Raw genomic sequence first — 17,826 nt, forward strand, 5'->3', positions numbered from 1 at the left:
GTTAACTGACACACTATGGTACCAAAGGGAAAGCAGAACTGGGATCCCTGCCCTTGAACTCATATTCTTTTTTTCTCCTCCTACATGTAATCTCCCCATAGTGGTATCCCCTTCTCAATATTTGCTACTTCGACCCTTTCTTCTTGCAGTTTCCACTGTCATCACCTTGCTTTGGGGTTTACATTCTTTCTTGTGTTCTCAGTACTTTGCCCATATCATCCCTCCCACTCCCACCAGCAGGCTCTTCTTCTTGCCTATATAAATGCTATCATCACACAAAAAAAGCCAGCTCAAATCATTCCCCTGGGAAAATCCTTTCAACACACTGTGGCCCAGTTTGTCCTTCCTATCTCTAACCCTTAAAGTCTGGATCCTTCTTTGTCACTTTGCGTGTTCTTTCTTCATTGCTGATACTGTTATCTATTGTCAAGGGAAATGCCTCTTCCCCACTCTTGATAAATCCTTCTGTAACAAGGAGCTTAATTATTGATATTCCTCTATGCCTTGTTTGCTTCATCTCAGGGCGAGGAGGAAAGAATAAACTTATGATTTTAGACTCAGCTCCTCTCTTTTCTTCTTGGAAACAAGCTCTTCCACAAACAGTGGTTCCTCTCTGTTCCATGGGGACAGAGGCACCACATGGCTAAGAATGTAAGTCTAATTCTGGATTTCAGTGTCAAGCGGCTCACTGAGAACTGTACTAAGCTGTGCGTACTTCAATTTAGCTTTTATCTACTAAAAATAAAGGTAATCTATTGCCCTATATGCATTCTATTTGGCATATTTCTCAACTGGTCCAGAACTCAGGAGGACGGGGAGTCCCTCTTGATGCCACGGCATTCTGTATGGATATTTAAGTCTTGCTCTATCATTTAATTCACTGCTTTGTGTGCTTTGTCTCTTCAGCTTTTGTGTGAACTCCTCAGGTGTGGAAATGATGGAATATAATTGTTCATATCCCCAGAGCACTCAGTTCAAAGCTTTGCACATAGCAGGTGCTCAATCCATTTCTATTCAATGAAATATTTGTTGAAAAACTCTGATACCTCCCAGCAATCAAGTAATTTTCCTTAAAGTGTTTTCACCATAATTCTACCACCTATAAAGATCTGTAACCAAGGAAACATCTTTCCCCTTCTAACTAAAACAGATCCTTTCAGTTCTTAAAATCTTCTTCCCTAAGTACTTACCCTCCTCCTTCATCACTTTTCAGATTTTCTTCTTGCCTACTGGAAATAAAAATAAAATTTAAAATAAAAACACTAGTAAGGTTTTACAGAAGGAGCAGAGGAGGCATGCTGGTTCTGGTCATTTCTCATCCCCTTGTCATTCATAATCCCTAAGAAGACATACTGCCATTTAGACACAGTGTTACCTAAGGCTGGGAGAGCTGAGAATTGATATTTTTCTACAACAGACCCAATATCAATATCATAGGGCTGAGTGAGCTTCAGACAACCCTGTGGCTTCCCAGTTACAGCATTTCCTATGCTTTTGTCTTGTGCTGCTCTGACCAGTCTCCCTGTGATCAAACCCTCTGTGCCCCATCATCCAGAGCCATGCATCTGCAGTGCCTGGCCCCGAGTGTTATTTATTACCAGCTGAATGCAATTGTTCTCTGCACTGTTTCTTCTGAGAATATACCCCCACTTCCCTATCACCACAATCATCTTAGTGACATATTACCAAACTTCACTTAATTTTGCCGAGCCTTGAGGGTCCATGTGTAGGACCTCTATGCAGGTTCTACTAGGACCTTCCTTTATAAACAGTTTAATTTCCCCAGCTCCCAATTGATCTGAGGTGCTCCCTCCCATTCATCCTCTTTGCTAACCTTAACCAACTTTATGACCTGAGTCTGCCAAAGCTAGTGCAGAATCTACCTGGATAAATTCAAAGAGAAATTGAGAAACAGAACCTTTAAGATGCTCCAGTCTGACCTAATTCCTCCCTCTTTATTTTATAGATGAAAATGCCAAGGCACATGGAGGTTAAGTAAGTTACTAAAGTGAGCTAAAGGCAAACCTGGAACTAAACCTTAAGCCACCTGACAACCAATTTTATACTCCAATATTTTTAAACAAATCGAAAACGCAGCAACTGATACTGACTTACTGTTGTGGTACAAAAAAAGAACTCCCAAAAATGATAGAGATTACTCACAAACCAGTGCCTCAAATCCAAGTTATTTGCAAATTGGAGATTGATTCTCAGTGGTTCTTATGAGATGGATATTAAGCTATAACAAGTAAGAAGTCTGAATGTGCTTCTATCCTAAGAGACCAATAATTCAATCTTTTAATCGTAGACAGTTGCAGTAAGAGAAACCCTAGAAGCCTCCAAGGTCTTATATTCCATTAGGAATATAAATAGCAGTTACAAAACTTAAAGCAAAAGGATCTCACCATAATACTAAAGGAAAAAATATGCAACAAAATATCATCAAGTCAATTTAATAAAAGTTACAACTGAAAAAAATTCAAATCTCTGAACTTCAATGAAAATGTAATGGGTTCATGAAAATAAGACAAATTCTGTCTCCACTATAATTAAATCACTTGAATTGATGCAAAGAAACGTCTGTCACCCTTCAAATGCAAATTTTTTGAAGTATAAGATTTAAACATTTACCAACATGATGTAAACAAAAAGTACCCCCAGTTGAAAAATGTACTTATATTAAAAAATGCTCCATTTTTTTGCTGTCAATTTCTCACCATAAACCACAAATTGTGCAAATTAGTTTTAATCAATTCAGCTGTTTTCATCAGCAAAAGACATTTGAAATGTCCGTGTATTTATTAAAATTTATCTCATAAATTTCACACTGATAGGCAATATTTCAATTACCAATTGTAACTACCTTCTCTATATTCAAGAGAGATAGACATAGAAAGACATTTATTACCCATGAATTTTTGCTCTCAGATTCAAATACAGTCATCTAATTTGTGAAAATAATTGTAATATTCTCCATCTAAGCTCCTTGTCTTCCTGAAATGGTAGATAATGGCGGCCCTGTTGAGCAGTACCTGGGATTGGTGCTTTGTCAGCACTGGGGAAATGGCTTGGCTGAATCACTTGGAGAGTATGCAGCAATTTGTCAGGTCAATGCTAGTCATGCAAAGGGTTCTCTGCATGCTAACAGAGGCACTTAGCACACAAGTAACCTCAACTTTAAACCAATGAGATATAGTTTCCTACTTGATCCATTCACTGAAGAAGGTGAAGGTAACCCAGGACCTGATAGAAATTACATTTTTAATGTAGAATCTTTTAAATTTTCTACATTTGACTTTGGGTGTAAGATTTTAACCTTGTCAGTTATTGCTTCTTCATTAACTATAGATAGAATGCGAATAGTGTCTGGCTCTGTTTTGAGTACTTTACTTTGCATTCATATAATTAAGCCCCATTTAATCCTCAGATGAGAAAACTGAGTCACAGAGAAGCTGAGCAATTTGCCCAAGACAAATGGCAGAATTCAAGTTCCAACTAAGGCAGTCTGTCTTCAGGCCCCTTGCCCTCAGCCTGCAATGCAACATAGGCTAATCTATAAGGAAAAACACAAAAAAAAACTGCTCAAGGAAAATGACACTTCAGAACAAGCTCCTCAGAGTCTCATGACCCTCATAAATGTTTTCCCAACAAAATGTGCTCTCTGTTACTCAGTCTTCATATCTGTAAAACAGGGAGAAAAACTATTCTGCTTTCATTTCTAGGAAGCTGTAAGATTCAAAGAACATAATGCATTTCTCTTTGGCAAGTGCAAAACCCTGAGAAGAATAGTGATATTGCCTATTACAGCTGCCTGCCAGACTGATTTTCTTACAGGGGTTATTGCCACCTAGTTTGCAGTTATTGATAGATAACATGCATGTTTATCCACTCCCAGAAACAAAGAACACTAAGAATAGTGTGTTTTAACTTGGTGGAGACAAAAGCATGCCTTTACTGTCATAAGAATGCCAACTGTCAGTTGTCAACTCCCCAATTCTGTGTCACAATTTAATTCTCAAGAACCACTCAAAATCCTGTAAGACATCGTGCTGATTTATTCCATTAAATACATTATGTTGATAAGACATAGAGCAGCAAGCTGCTTAAGGAAAAAAAAAACAAACAAAACAAAACCTTGTAATGTTTGCTGGACTCTGCAAGAGGAAGGCAAGGTATTCTACTTTGACCAATTTACCAAGTGATTCCAAAAGTCGATAGCCCTCAAAGAGGCCCAGGCCAACAGAAGATATAAAACCTAATCTTGCATTCAGTGCAGAAAGCTCTAACATATGCCCTTATGACCCACTATATCCACTGGAGCTAAAGTCCCTTCAGTTTGAGAGCATAATCATACACCCTTTAACAAATCAGCAATATTCTTTTGAGAACTGATTCCGAATGTGCTACTAGGTTTGAAGGAAGACTGAACTCATGACCATGAGAACATTAGCCTTCTTCACCTGTGAATTTACAAACATTTCAACAGGGCATTGGATTGTCACAGAGTGTGAAATTGACACCAAGATTGAGGGGACCACCCTTGCTCACACCTCAGTTACACAGAAAATAAGACCTCTATTAAGTGATTTGTTCACTAGATTCCTGTTCATTTTCTAGGCTTGTGTTTTATATTTTTGCCAATTTGTTGCTTAGATAAAACAGCATGAAACTCACTGTTCAGCATTCTATTGGAACTACAGGGTAACTTCCACACGTGATACTATAGCTCTCTTTCTCTAAAACTTGAGCTTTCTGTCCTGCAATTGTTTTGTTTTTCTGTTTTTTGCAGCTGCATTGTCTCTTTAAAATCAGCAATGCGTGCTCACTGGAGATGGAAACAATGCTACTAAATACTCTGGTAAATTTTAAAAAGCATACTTTCTTCCTGGAACTAAACTATAAACCAAAACCCCATTTCATATTAGTATTATTATTATTCCTATGAAGCCTTGTTAAATATAATGCTTTCGAAGCAGGAGCTAATATTAATTACTACTTAATGGCTTCAAGTTCAGTTTCACTGCAAAGAACACTTTCTAGAAATTATATCCCCAGCAAGGGAAAATGTTTGAACCCAGTGCTATTTGTAGCTAAATAATACAGTGAAACTAAAATTGTTAAGTAACCAACAGGCATCTTAATAATAATCCGGGTTTTTTAGCTCAAGTGGCCAAGGCAAGATGGGTCAAAATCAGAGTCGTGTTCATGGTCCTGGAAGTTGCCAAAAGGATGACAAGGACAAGAAAAAGAAATATGAACCTCTGTACCAACTAGAGTGAGGAAAAAGAAGAAGAAAACAAAGGGACCAGATGTAGCCAGCAAACTGCCACTGTTGACACCTCACACTCAGTGCTGGTTAAAATTACTGATGTTAGAGAGAATTAAAGACTATCTTTTCATGGAGGAAGAATTCATCAGAAATCAGAAACAAATGAAACCATTAGAAGAAAAACAAGAGGAGGAAAGATCAGAAGTGGATGACCTGAGGGGCACCCTGATGTCAGTAGGAACCTTGGAAGAGATCCTTGATGGCAATCATGCCATCATGTCTACATCTGTGGGCTCAGAATACTGCGTCAGCATTCTTTCATTTGTAGACAAGGATCTGCTGGAAACTGGCTGCTCGGTCCTGCTCAACCACAAGGTGCATGTTGTGATAGGGGTGCTAATGGATGACACGGATCGCCTGGTCACAGTGATGAAAATGGAAAAGGCCCCTCAGGAGATCTATGCCGATACTGGGGGGTTGGACAACCAAATTCAGGAAATTAAGGAAGCTGTGGAGTTTCCTCTCACTCACCCTGAATATTATGAAGAGATGGGTGTAAAGCCTCCTAAAGGGGTCATTCTCTATGGTCCACCTGGCACAGGCAACACCTTGCTATCCAAAGCAGTAGCAAACCAAACCTCAGCCACTTTTTTGAGAATGGTTGGCTCTGAACTTATTCAGAAGTACCTAGGTGATGGGCCCAAACTCGTATGGTAATTGCTTTGAGTTGCTGAAGAACATGAACCATCCATCGTGTTTATTGATGAAAGTGGCGCCATTGGGACAAAAAGGTATGACTCAGATTCTGGTGGTGAGAGAGAAATTCAGTGAACAATGTTGAAACTGTTGAACCAGTTGGAGGGATCTGATTCTAGGGGAGATGTGAAACTTATCATGGCCACAAACTGAATAGAAACTTTGGATCCAGCACTTATCAGACCAGGCCGCATTGACAGGAAAATCAAGTTCCCCCTGCCTGATGAAAGGACTAAGAAGTGCACCTTTCAGAATCACACAAGCAGGATGACACTGACCGATGACGTAACCCTGGACGACTTGATCATGGTTAAAGATGACCTCTCTGGTGCTGACATCAAGGTAATCTGTATAGAGGCTGGTCTGACGGCCTCAAAAGAATGTAGAATGAAAGTAACAAATGAATACTTCAAAAAATATAAAGAAAGTGTTCTTTGTAAGAAACAGGAAGGCACCCCTGAGGGAATCTATCTCTAGTGAACCATAGCTGCCTTCAGGAAAATGGTTGGGAGATTTCTCTACCCTTAAAAAAGATGAGGTTGGGGGAGTTGCCCAGAGGAATCCTTGTTCCCATTGATTTTTATTAGCAAAACATCCCATGTCTTTTGGAGTACGATGTGTAAGTGCCCATTGGGTGGCCTTTGTCAGTCACTGTGCAGCAGTCTGCTTCCCAATAGAGTGTGCTCTTTCACAATAATAATAATAATAGTAATAATAATTATCTGGGTTTCTGTCCATTTGTTTGTTTATTTGATTTTTAATCTTCAGATGCTTTACTTATTCACTGTCTAACATCAGAGGGAAAAATATGACCAGTTTAATTCCTGGTGATGTTATTATTGACATTACCAATAGCATATAGAATAATTACAAAAAATTCAAGATGTATAAGCCTAGGTGTGAATCCTGTAAACTTTCCCTCTGTATGATGCTGAGAAAGTTGCTTAACTTCTCTGAGTTTCAGGGATGACTTATGTTTTAAGTGAGAGAGTGCATTTTAAATACTCGCCACAGCACCAGATACCAGCTGCGCTTTCAACAAATAACGCCTGCTGTTATTGTCGTCCTGTGGTCACTCTGCTGGCAAAGCTGTCTTGAGAGATAGCCTAAAATAGATCATCTTAAACTGGAAATAAGAAAAAGGGCTTAATGTAATGGGAAAAACTAAAACATTATGATGGTGACTAGCATACATTTGCCCCCTGCTTATTTCCCTAGGTAAATCTAAAAAGTTCTTTTGTAGTTGGTGGTCAATTCTACATAATAAAAATATGGAACTTTACTAGGAAGGCTTAGAGCATTCCATGAAGGAGAAGGTCTGAGCCACCGAAGCCCAGCTGCCCAAATTACAAGCAAGCCAGCTGGTAGGAGAAGAAGAAGCAGGGGAAATTGTGGAATAACACACACTGTGAAAATCTAACATGCATGTAAGGCTGCAGTCTAGAGGAGAGTTACCAGCCTTTTCTACGCTCTTTCTAATCACCTGGCTTGATAGAGAAAACCTTTGCGGATTTTATAAAAGTGGATTCTATAAAAAGGTTCAGAGAATGAATGTTCTACCATGGCTGTGTAATGATTTTTTTGTCTGGAGACAATGGTTGAAGAACCCGGTATACACTAGAATCAAGTCTATTTTCAGGGATAAAACATGGTGAGCTCCAAAAACCTTTTCCAAGTCCTTTTCTGGGGAACAAAAGACAGAGTTGGAGATATTCTTCACTGGCTCTGGTACAGACAGATATGCACACTTTCTGCTATTTGTGAAAGCAATGCTATGTGCATCATCCTATGTCTGTGGTGACCCGTGTGAGCAGTATTTTTCTTCTTCCAAGCAAAATAATAAGACTAACATTTACTGAGCACTTATGATATGCCAGGCACAAAACCCTTTAATGAAACTGGATAGAATTTTATTCTGAGTGAGCTTAGTCATAATACAATGAACTCTCCAACAGCCTCTGCAGTAATTCTGTTTTTTCCTGTCAGATGTCAGTACATGTGAATGCTATCCAGGTTCTCATAGGGCTGGAAGCAGACAGAAAGGATTCTGCAGCTCTACCATCACAACAGTCTTCAGTTTTTAAAACAAATTTCAGATTATTCTTTTTTTAACTAACAGTTCTCTGATACTACACCAGCAGACATCTTTCTATTCCACTGCAATCATTACCTTGATTTTCTACCCTTTGGTGTGCTGCAGTATTCGTGTCAGCAAGTTCTATGCATTTGAAAGCTCATGAAGTGATTGTCGTTTTATGCAGTGGACTTGCTCCTCCTTGCAATACTGACAGCTGACTTGAGTCCTGGCTGTAATTAATAACATCTTTGTGGTGGTTTTACATAGTGCATTTCATCTCCAGATTATAAAACACTCTGCAAAAAATTTATTACAGTCTCTCCCCATAGGATGAAAATATTTTAAAAGTAAGAGAGGTTAAGTTACATGCCCAATAAACAGTAGTGAAAGAAACAAAAATGAAATTAGGTCTTTCTGGGCTTAAGCCATTGCTTCTATTCATGGAGTCACAATGCCTTCCCAAGAAGGAAGAGGCATGAAAGCAATGTGTGTGGGAGCTCATAGTACAGAACACAAGTGGGAAGAACTGTAGCATTCTACTTTTCTGTGGTCTCTCAAGGTCTATTTGTGGCTGTGAACCAGATATGTTATTCAAGTGAGACTACTATTACTCTAATTATTGTTGAAGGATTTCAATAAAGGATTAGAGAGTTGTTACTACTTCCAGGTTTTGTGGTTTACTTATAAAACAAGCAGTTTGGTCATTCTTGTTTCAAAATCAACAGTAATTAGGGAGATAAACTTATTTTGTGTGTTTGAACTGGGCAGAAATTTTAAGACCTGTGTTACTGTAGGCACACTGAAACTGCAATGACTTCAAACTGTCCTTCTTTTTCGATCTCCAGCAACTTGTTCCCAAAGTTGGAGAAGACACTCCTGAGGGCTATATAGGACAACTTATGACTCAGCCCTTTGAGCAGAAAGGGGCCAAAAAGTTCAGTAGAAAAAGCCCTGAACTCTTGGAAGATCTGTCTTCAAGCCTGGCTTAGACTCGGTCTTCTGTGGGGCAGGTTTCTTAATCTTCCAATGGTCTGTCTCCTGGAGGTGGGATGAAAGTTCTCTTCTGACTCAGCTCCTAAGAGTTGTTATGCATATTAGATCACCAGAATTAGAATGTATCAAGCTTTTCTAATGAAAGTGATAGTTCCCAGAGATTATTTAAAATATTTGGTGAAGATCAACAGATAAATTTTATTGAGCATGCACTAGGTTCAATCCACTGAGTACCAAAAAAAAAAAAAAATCAAAGTGTGAAGCACAGTTCCTGCCACTCTGTATCTCAGAGGCTTGCTTTATATAATAGACAAGCACACCCAGAAAGGTAACTGAAAACCAGCTTATGTTGTGTAGCATTTGAATGCGGACCTAAATGCTGTAGGAGAAATTGTGGAAGAGAGGACTTAGAAGGTGTAAAAGAGTTTACAAAATTACAGACAAAAAAATGTCAAGACTCAAGAATTTTAAGAATCAAGAAGGATACTTAAGCAGTGCTGGAGAATTCAAAAAAACAAGGCTCTTTAGGGGCATTTATAGAAAATATTTCTTGAAGAACATATGGTTAGCACAAGAAAAATGTAATAAATGAAACAGAAAAGAGAGAGATGGAAGGCCTAGAATGCCATGTTATGATTCAGGCTCCATTCCATATACACAAACAAAACTTGCTGAGAAAAAACAATGAAAAGGAAAACCTCCCATTTATGATATAAATAAATAAATAACCTAGGCAAAGCACTTATCAATAAATATCCAAAATCTCCTGAACAAACTATATGAAATATTTCTGAAGGGCACAAAAGTAGACTTTTATAAATAGAAAGATAACCCATGTTTTGCAGTAGGAAAGCTCAATGCGAAAAAGTTGCCCCTTCCCACTAAGTTAAATTATAAATGCAGTGTGATTTCAGTTAGATAAAAAATATATATACACATACATATATATACATATATACATATAGATATACATACATATATACACGTATATACACACATATGTACATATAGGTATATATATCTATACACATATATACATACATATATACATATAGGCATATAGACACATATACATATAGGTATATATACACATATATAAATATACATACATAGACGTATATACATATATATGTACATAAATGTGTATATATACATATATACATGTGTATATATACATATACCTTATACCATTTTTTCTGAAGCTAAATAAGTGACAAAGTTTTATATTAAAAATAATATTATAATATCTTTAGTTAGGTATATTCCTAAGTTATTTATTTATTTATTTATTTATTTATTTATTTATTTTGCAGCTGTTGTAAAAGAGGTTGAGTTCTTGCTTTAGTTCTCAGCTTGGTCACTGATGCGGTTTGGCTGTGTCCCCACCCAAATCTCATCTTGAATTGTAGTTCCCATTATCATATGTCATGGGAGGGAGAGGTGGAAGGTAATTGAATCATGGGGCAGTTACCCCATGCCGTTCTCAGGATAGTGAGTGAGTTCTCATGAGATCTGATGGTTTTGTAAAAGGCTTTCCCCCTTTGCTAGGCACTTCTTCCTGTTGCCTTGTGAAGCTGCCTTGCTTCCCCTTACCCTTCCACCATGATTGTAAGTTTCCTGAGGCTTCCCCAGCCATGCTGAACTGTGAGTTGATTAAACCTCTTTCCTTTATAAATTACCCAGTCTCAGATATTTCTTCATAGTAGTGTGAGAACAGACTAATACAGTAATTTGTTACTTCAGAGAGTGGGATACTGCTATAAAGATACCCAAAAATGTGGACGTGACTTTGGAATTGGGTAACAGGCAGAGGTTGGAACAGTTTGAAGGGCTCAGAAGATGGCAGGAAAATGTAGGAAAGTTTGGAACTTCCTAGAGACTTGGAGAGCTCAGAAGACAGGAAGATGTGGGAAAACTTGAACTTCCTAGAGACTCATTGAATGGCTTTGAACAAAATGCTGATAGTGATATGAACAATGAAGTCCAGGCTAAAGTGGCCTCAGATGGAGATTAGAAATTTATTGGGAACTGGAATAAAGGTGACTTTTACTATGCTTTAGCAAAGAGACTGGTGGCATTTTCCCCCTGCCCTAGAGATGTGTGGAACTTTGAACATGAGAGAGATGATTTAGGGAACCTGGAGGGAGGAATTTCTAAGCAGCAAAGTGTTCCAGAGATGACAGAGCATAAAGATTTGGAAAACTTGCAGCCCAACAATGTGGTAGAAAAGAAAAACCCATTTTCTGGGGAGAAATTCAAGCCAGCTGCAGAAACTTGCATAAGTAACAAGGAGCCAAATGTTAATGACCAAGACCATGGGGAAAATGTCTTCAGGGCATGTCAATGTCTCCAGGGTATGTCAGAGACCTTCCCAGCAGCCCCTCCCATCACAAGCCCAGAGGCCTAAGAGAAATAAAAAAATGATTTCCTAGGCCGGATCCAGGGCCCTACTACTGTGTGCATGCTTGGGACTTGGTGGCCTGTGTCCCAGCCACTCCAGCTGTGGCTAAAAGGGGCCAAGGTACAACTTGGGCCATGGCTTCAGAAATGTGCTGCAGGGGCATGGCCCTCATGGAGAACCTCTGCTAAGGCAGTGAGGAAGGGAAATGTGGGATTGGAGCACCCACACAGAGTCCCCACTGTGGCACTACCTAGAGGAGCTGTGAAAAGAAAGCCACCGTCCTCCAGACCGCAGAATGGTAGTTCCACCAACTACTGTGGAAAAGCCACAGACACTCAATGCCAGCCAATGAAAGCAGTCCAGAAGGGGGTTGTACCCTACCACGCCACAGGTGCAGAGCTATCCAAGGCCATGGGAGCCTACCTGTTGCATCAGTATGACCTAGATGTGAGACATGGAGTCAAAAGAGATTATTTTGAAACTTTAAGGTTTATTGACTGCCATATTGGATTTTGGGCTCGCATTAGGCCTGTACCCCCTTTGATTTGGCCAATTTCTTCCATTTGGAACAGATGTGTTTACCCAATGCCTATATTCCCATCATACCTAGGAAGTAACTAACTTGCTTTTGGTTTTACAGGCTCATAGGTAGAAGGGACTTGCCTTGTCTCAGATGAGACTTTGGACTTGGTCTTTGGATTAATGCTGGAATGAGTTTGAGAGTTAAGACTTTGAGGGACTGTTAGAAGGGCATGATTGTGTTTTGAAATGTGAGGACATGAGGTTTGGGAGGGGCCAGGGAAGAGTTATGTGGTTTGGTTGTGTTCCTACCCAAATCTTATCTTGAATTGTAGTTCCCATAATCCCCATGTGTCATGGGAGGGACCCAGGGGAAGATAATTGAATCGGGGGGGTGGTTACCCCCATGCTGTTCTCATGATAGTGAGTTCTCAAGAGATCTGATTGTTTTATAAGGGTCTTTTCCCCCTTTGCTAGGCACTTCTCTTTCCTGCCACCTTGTGAAGAAGATGCCTTGCTTCCTCTTCACCCTCCATCATGATTGTAAGTTTCCTTAGGCCTCCCAAGCCATGCTGTACTGTAAGTCAATTAAAGCTCTTTCCTTTATAAATTACCCAGTCTTAGGTATTTATTCACAGCAGCATAAGAACAAATGAATACAGTCGTTGTCGGTGTATAGCAGTGCTACTGACTTGTGCATGTCAATTTTGTATCCTGAAACTTTACTGAATTCATTTATCAGATCTAGGAGCCTTTTGGATGAGTCTTTAGGGTTTTCTAGGTATATGATCATATCATCAGTGAACAGTGAGAGTTCGATTTCCTCTTTACCAATTTATATGCCCTTTATTTCTTTCTCTTATCTGAATGATCTGGGCAGGACCTCCAGTACCATGTTGAATAGAAGTGGTGAAAGATCTTTACAAAGAAAACTACAAAACACTGCTGAAAGAAATTATAAATGGCACAAACAAATAAAAATGCATCCCATGCTCCTGGATGGGTAGAATCAATATTGGGAAAATGATTATACTACCAAAAGCAATCTATGAATTCAATGCAATTCCCATCAAAATACCATAATCACTCTTCACAGCACTAGAAAAAAAAAATCCTAAAATTCATATGGAACTAAAAAGAACCTGCATAGCAAAAGCAAGACCAAGCAAAAAGAACAAATCTGGAGGCATCACATTACCCAACTTCAAACTGTACTACAAGGCTATAATTACCAAAACAGCATGATACTGGTATAAAAACAGGTACATAGGCCAAGGGAACAGAATATAGAACCCAGAAATAAGGCCAAATACTTACAGCCAACTGTTCTTTGACAAAGCAAACAAAAACGTAAAGTAGGGAAAGGACAGCCTATTCAACAAATAGTGCTGTGATAATTTTCAAGCTACATGTAGAAAAATGAAACTGGATCCTCATCTCTCACCTTATATAAAAGTCAACTCAAAATGGATCAAAGACTTAAATCTAAGACCTGAAACCATAAAAATTCTAGATGATATCACCAGGAAAACTCTTCTAGACATTGTCCTAGACAAAGAATTCATGTCCAAGAACCCAAAAGCAAAGGCAACAAAAATGAAGACAAATAGATGGAACTTCATTAAACTAAAAAGCTTCTGCACAGCAAAAGTAATAATCAGCAGAGTAAACAGACAACCCTTAGAGTGGAAGAAAATCTTCACAAACTATGCATCTGACAAAGGACTAATATCTAGAATCTACAAGGAACTAAAACAAATCAGCAAGAAAAAAAGTCCCATCAAAAAGTGGGCTCAGGACATGAATAGACAATTCTCAAAAGGAGATATATAAATGGTCAACAAACATATGAAAAAATGCTCAGCATCACTAATGATCAGAGAAATGCAAATTGAAACCACAATGCAATTCCACCTTAAGCCTGCAGAATGGCCATATTAAAAAAAAAAAAATAGATGTTGATGTGGATGTGTTGAAAAGGGAACACTTTTGCAGTGCTAGTGGGAATGTAAACTAGTACAACCACCATGCAAAAGAGTATGGAGATTCCTTAAAGACATAAAATTAGATCTCTCATTTGCTTCAGCAGTTCTACTACTGGTACCTATCAAGTGGAAAAGAAGTCATCACATGAAGAAAACACTTGCACACACATGTTTATAGAAGCACAATTCACAATTGCAAAAATATGGAACCAGCCTAAATGTCCAACAACCAATGAGAGGATAAAGAAAATATGATGTATATATACCATAGAATACTACTCAGCCATAAAAAGGAATGAGATAATGCATTTGCAGCAACCTGGATGGAGTTGGAGACCATTATTCTATGTGAGCTAACTCAGAAATGGACACCCAAACATTGTATGTTCTCACTTGTAAGTGGTAGCTAAGATATGAGGGTGCAAAGGCATAAGAACCAGACAATGAACTTTGAGACCACAGGAGGAAGTGTGAGAGATGGGTGAGGGATAAAAGACTACACACTGGGTACAGTGTACACTGCTCAAGAGATGGGTGTACCAAAAGCTCATAAATCACACCAAAAGAACTTATCCGTATAACCAAATATAACCTGTTCCCCAAAAACTACTGAAATAATAAGAAGAATTTTAAAATTGTTTAAATAAATAAAAGAATAATAATATAATTCAGGAGCAGAAAATCAAATATCACATATTCTCACTTATAAGAGGGAGCTAAATGATAAACTTATGAACACAAAGAGGAAAACAACGGACACTGGGGTCTACTTGATGGGGCAGGGTGGAAGGAGGAAAAGGAGCAGAAAAGATAACTATTGAGTACTGGCCTTAATACCTGGGTGATGAAATAATATGTACACATGTTTACCTATGTAACAAACCTTCACTTTTACCCCTAAACGTAGCATAGAGATAAAAAATAAAATAAATAAAATAAAATAATAATAAGCACTAATAGCCAGAATATCTTGGACAGCACAAGAGCAGTAGGATAGGGAAAGGGGTGGCTAGCCCTACCATGTAGTAAAACATAAATCCTCTAAAAGTAAAACCGTATGGTATGGGTAAATGGGTTTACAAAGAAATCAATAAAACAAAGCTGAATGTCTAGAAATAGAATCAACTGCATATGGATATTTAGTATATTTAATAAGCAGCACTGCAAATCCATGGGGGAAAGAAAAACAGTAAATAATGTCGGAGTAATTTGATATTCATATTATAACAAAAGATAAAACTGGGTTGTTTCTCACATCGTACACCAGATAGAAAAAAAAAGGGTATTATGAGATATTTAAATGTAAACATGGAAAACATAAAAATACTAGAAGAAAGCATAAGTAAATCCCCTATAATCTGGAAGAGGAAAAACTTAGGTAGCAATAAAGGAACAGATTAATAAATATGAGAAATAACAATTTTTAAAATATGGCAAAAATAAATCTTAAGTATAATGAAAAAATAACAAACTGGAAAAAATTTTTGCAACTTACATGACAGAAAAGAGTTGGCATCCCTAAAATAGAAAGATTGTCTAATAGAAGAAAAACTCCAATAACCCTATTGAAAAACAAGAAATATGAACTTAACAGAAAAAAGAAAGGCATATGGCCCTTTACCATGAAAATATACTCAATGTCATTCGTAATAATAGAGCTGCAGATTAAAACTACAGAGTTATCATTCTCACCTATCGTACTGTCAAAAACGTAAAAGTTTAATGGTATATTCTTTGGGGAAATAAGTCTCTTTTTTTTTTGTTTTTTTTTTTTTGACAGAGTCTTACTCTGTCACCCAGGCTGGAGTGCAGTGGCATGATCTCAGCTCACTGCAGCGTCCACCTCCTGGGTTCAAGCAATTCTCCTGCCTCAGCCTCCCAAATAGCTGGGATTACAGGCCTGCGCCACCTTACCCAGCTAATTGTTTTTTCTTTTTTTTTGCATTTTTAGTAGAGATGGGGTTTCGCCATGTTGACCAGGCTGGTCTCGAACTCCTGACCTCAAGTGATCCACCCACCTCGGCCTCACAAAGTGCTGGGATTACAGGTGTGAGCCACTGTGCCTGGCCAAGAAATAAGTCTTATATATTGCTGCTAGAATGTCAAGTGGTACAACCCCTAGAGAACAGATTTAAGCAACATCCAATAAAATTACATGTGCTTTTACCATTTTAATCAGCAATCTCATGTGGAGGATTATAACTCAATTATACAATGACCTGCTTCCCCCAAAGAATATATATTCATAAGGCTATTCATTGTGTTACTATTTTTAATAGCAAAAGAGTAAACAACTTAAATGTCTATTCAATAGAAGATTGGTTGAATAAACTATAGTATTAATACATTTATTTACACATTGGAGTATTACCAGCTGTAAGAAGGAGCAAAGATTATCCCCAATACTGTCATGCTATCTGGAATCATGTTAGTGTTTTACAAAACTGTAAATAAAAGTTATTTTAAAAATAAAGTAATTTTAAGAATTGGAAACAAAACAAACTTAATTTTGTATTAAGTGATTGGCTTAATCCCACATAGAAATTATTTCAAGTGACTTGAAAACACAGCCATGTGACTGTACATCCCTAGGGGGATATAGTCTAACAGAAAAAATAATTACAAAGAAATTTTGATCAGTGTTTGCTATTCATAATTTTGGTGGTAATATCTGTGTTGTTATTCTGAACTGATATATGTGTGTGTAGGATAAGACAAGGGGACAATTATGTTGGTGGTGTTGGGAATAAAACGTTTCCATGTGAGAAAAGAGATATGTGTACCATCAGAGAAATTAAGTCAAAATGCTTAGTTATATAGATGTCCACATACATTTATGATGTATTTTCTTTTTTAAAATACACATTTTTTCTACTTCTGCCCACTAAACAGACCTAGAAATGATGACCAGTTAAATACCAGTGGCATCCTTATTCCCTATGCTTTTCTCCATATAACACTTCTCACTGGAGCAAACTATGGTACCTACAAGAAACTCTGTGCCTGGGACAATAAATGTACCATACTTTTCAGTTCTGAAAATCAAAGAAGTTATTGAAGTCTGCTGAAGTTATATGAAAATAACTCAAAAGCTAACTTGAAGTGGCTTTTAACTACCAAAGAGAGGACAATTTGAGCATCAAAATCAATGAATACCTTCATGAGAGTTAAAGCTATCCTATATATGTCTAAATTATTCTAAAAATGAAAATTAAAAACCAGCTCAATGGTCACCTCTGGAGGATGCCAGGAGAACAAAAGCATAATTGATAAAACTGTTAACTAAATGCAGATAACCAAACATTTGTCCTGCCTTTCCTTTATGAACTATCCTTTAGTTTGTAACCAAGTAGTTGATTATATAAAGTTAATCTTTTTAAAAGAATTACATTCATTAATAAATAATACCATTTTGTAGCCTCTAATAAAGCAGTGGATCAGAGTAATGATTATTAATCCTCCTGAAGTCAACAGATGAAAAGCTATTGGAGAATTTTATAATAGTCAGATTAATCTTAACATCACACACACCAAAAAAGAGAGAAACTATCATTGGATTCTGCCTGGAGTAACAAAATGTGAGACAACTGTGAAGTACTCTTGTCAAAAATTCGAAGCTAAATCTGATCTCACCTCTAGATCTAAGTATCAGGTTAAGCCATATAAAATTGCCATTTTGACCTACAAAGATGAAATTTTATTTGATTCAGCCTAATACCTAAATAGAGGGACAGAAAAACATGTTAAGTTAAATGTCGTGGTGAAGCAATTGGCAAAATTCAGACTGAACACATCATCCGATTTCTGCAACAAAAAATGTATAAGA

General features: G+C 37.7%; 1 pseudogene; it reads left to right on the forward strand.

The window, feature by feature from the left end:
• The first annotated feature begins 5,180 nt into the window (after window positions 1–5,180).
• On the forward strand, window positions 5,181–6,502 carry LOC119627102 (26S proteasome regulatory subunit 4 pseudogene; annotated as a pseudogene).
• The last annotated feature ends 11,324 nt before the right edge of the window (window positions 6,503–17,826 follow it).

This window comes from Chlorocebus sabaeus, chromosome 14 (genome assembly GCF_047675955.1).
Source record: "Chlorocebus sabaeus isolate Y175 chromosome 14, mChlSab1.0.hap1, whole genome shotgun sequence".
NCBI classification, from domain to species: domain Eukaryota; kingdom Metazoa; phylum Chordata; class Mammalia; order Primates; family Cercopithecidae; genus Chlorocebus; species Chlorocebus sabaeus.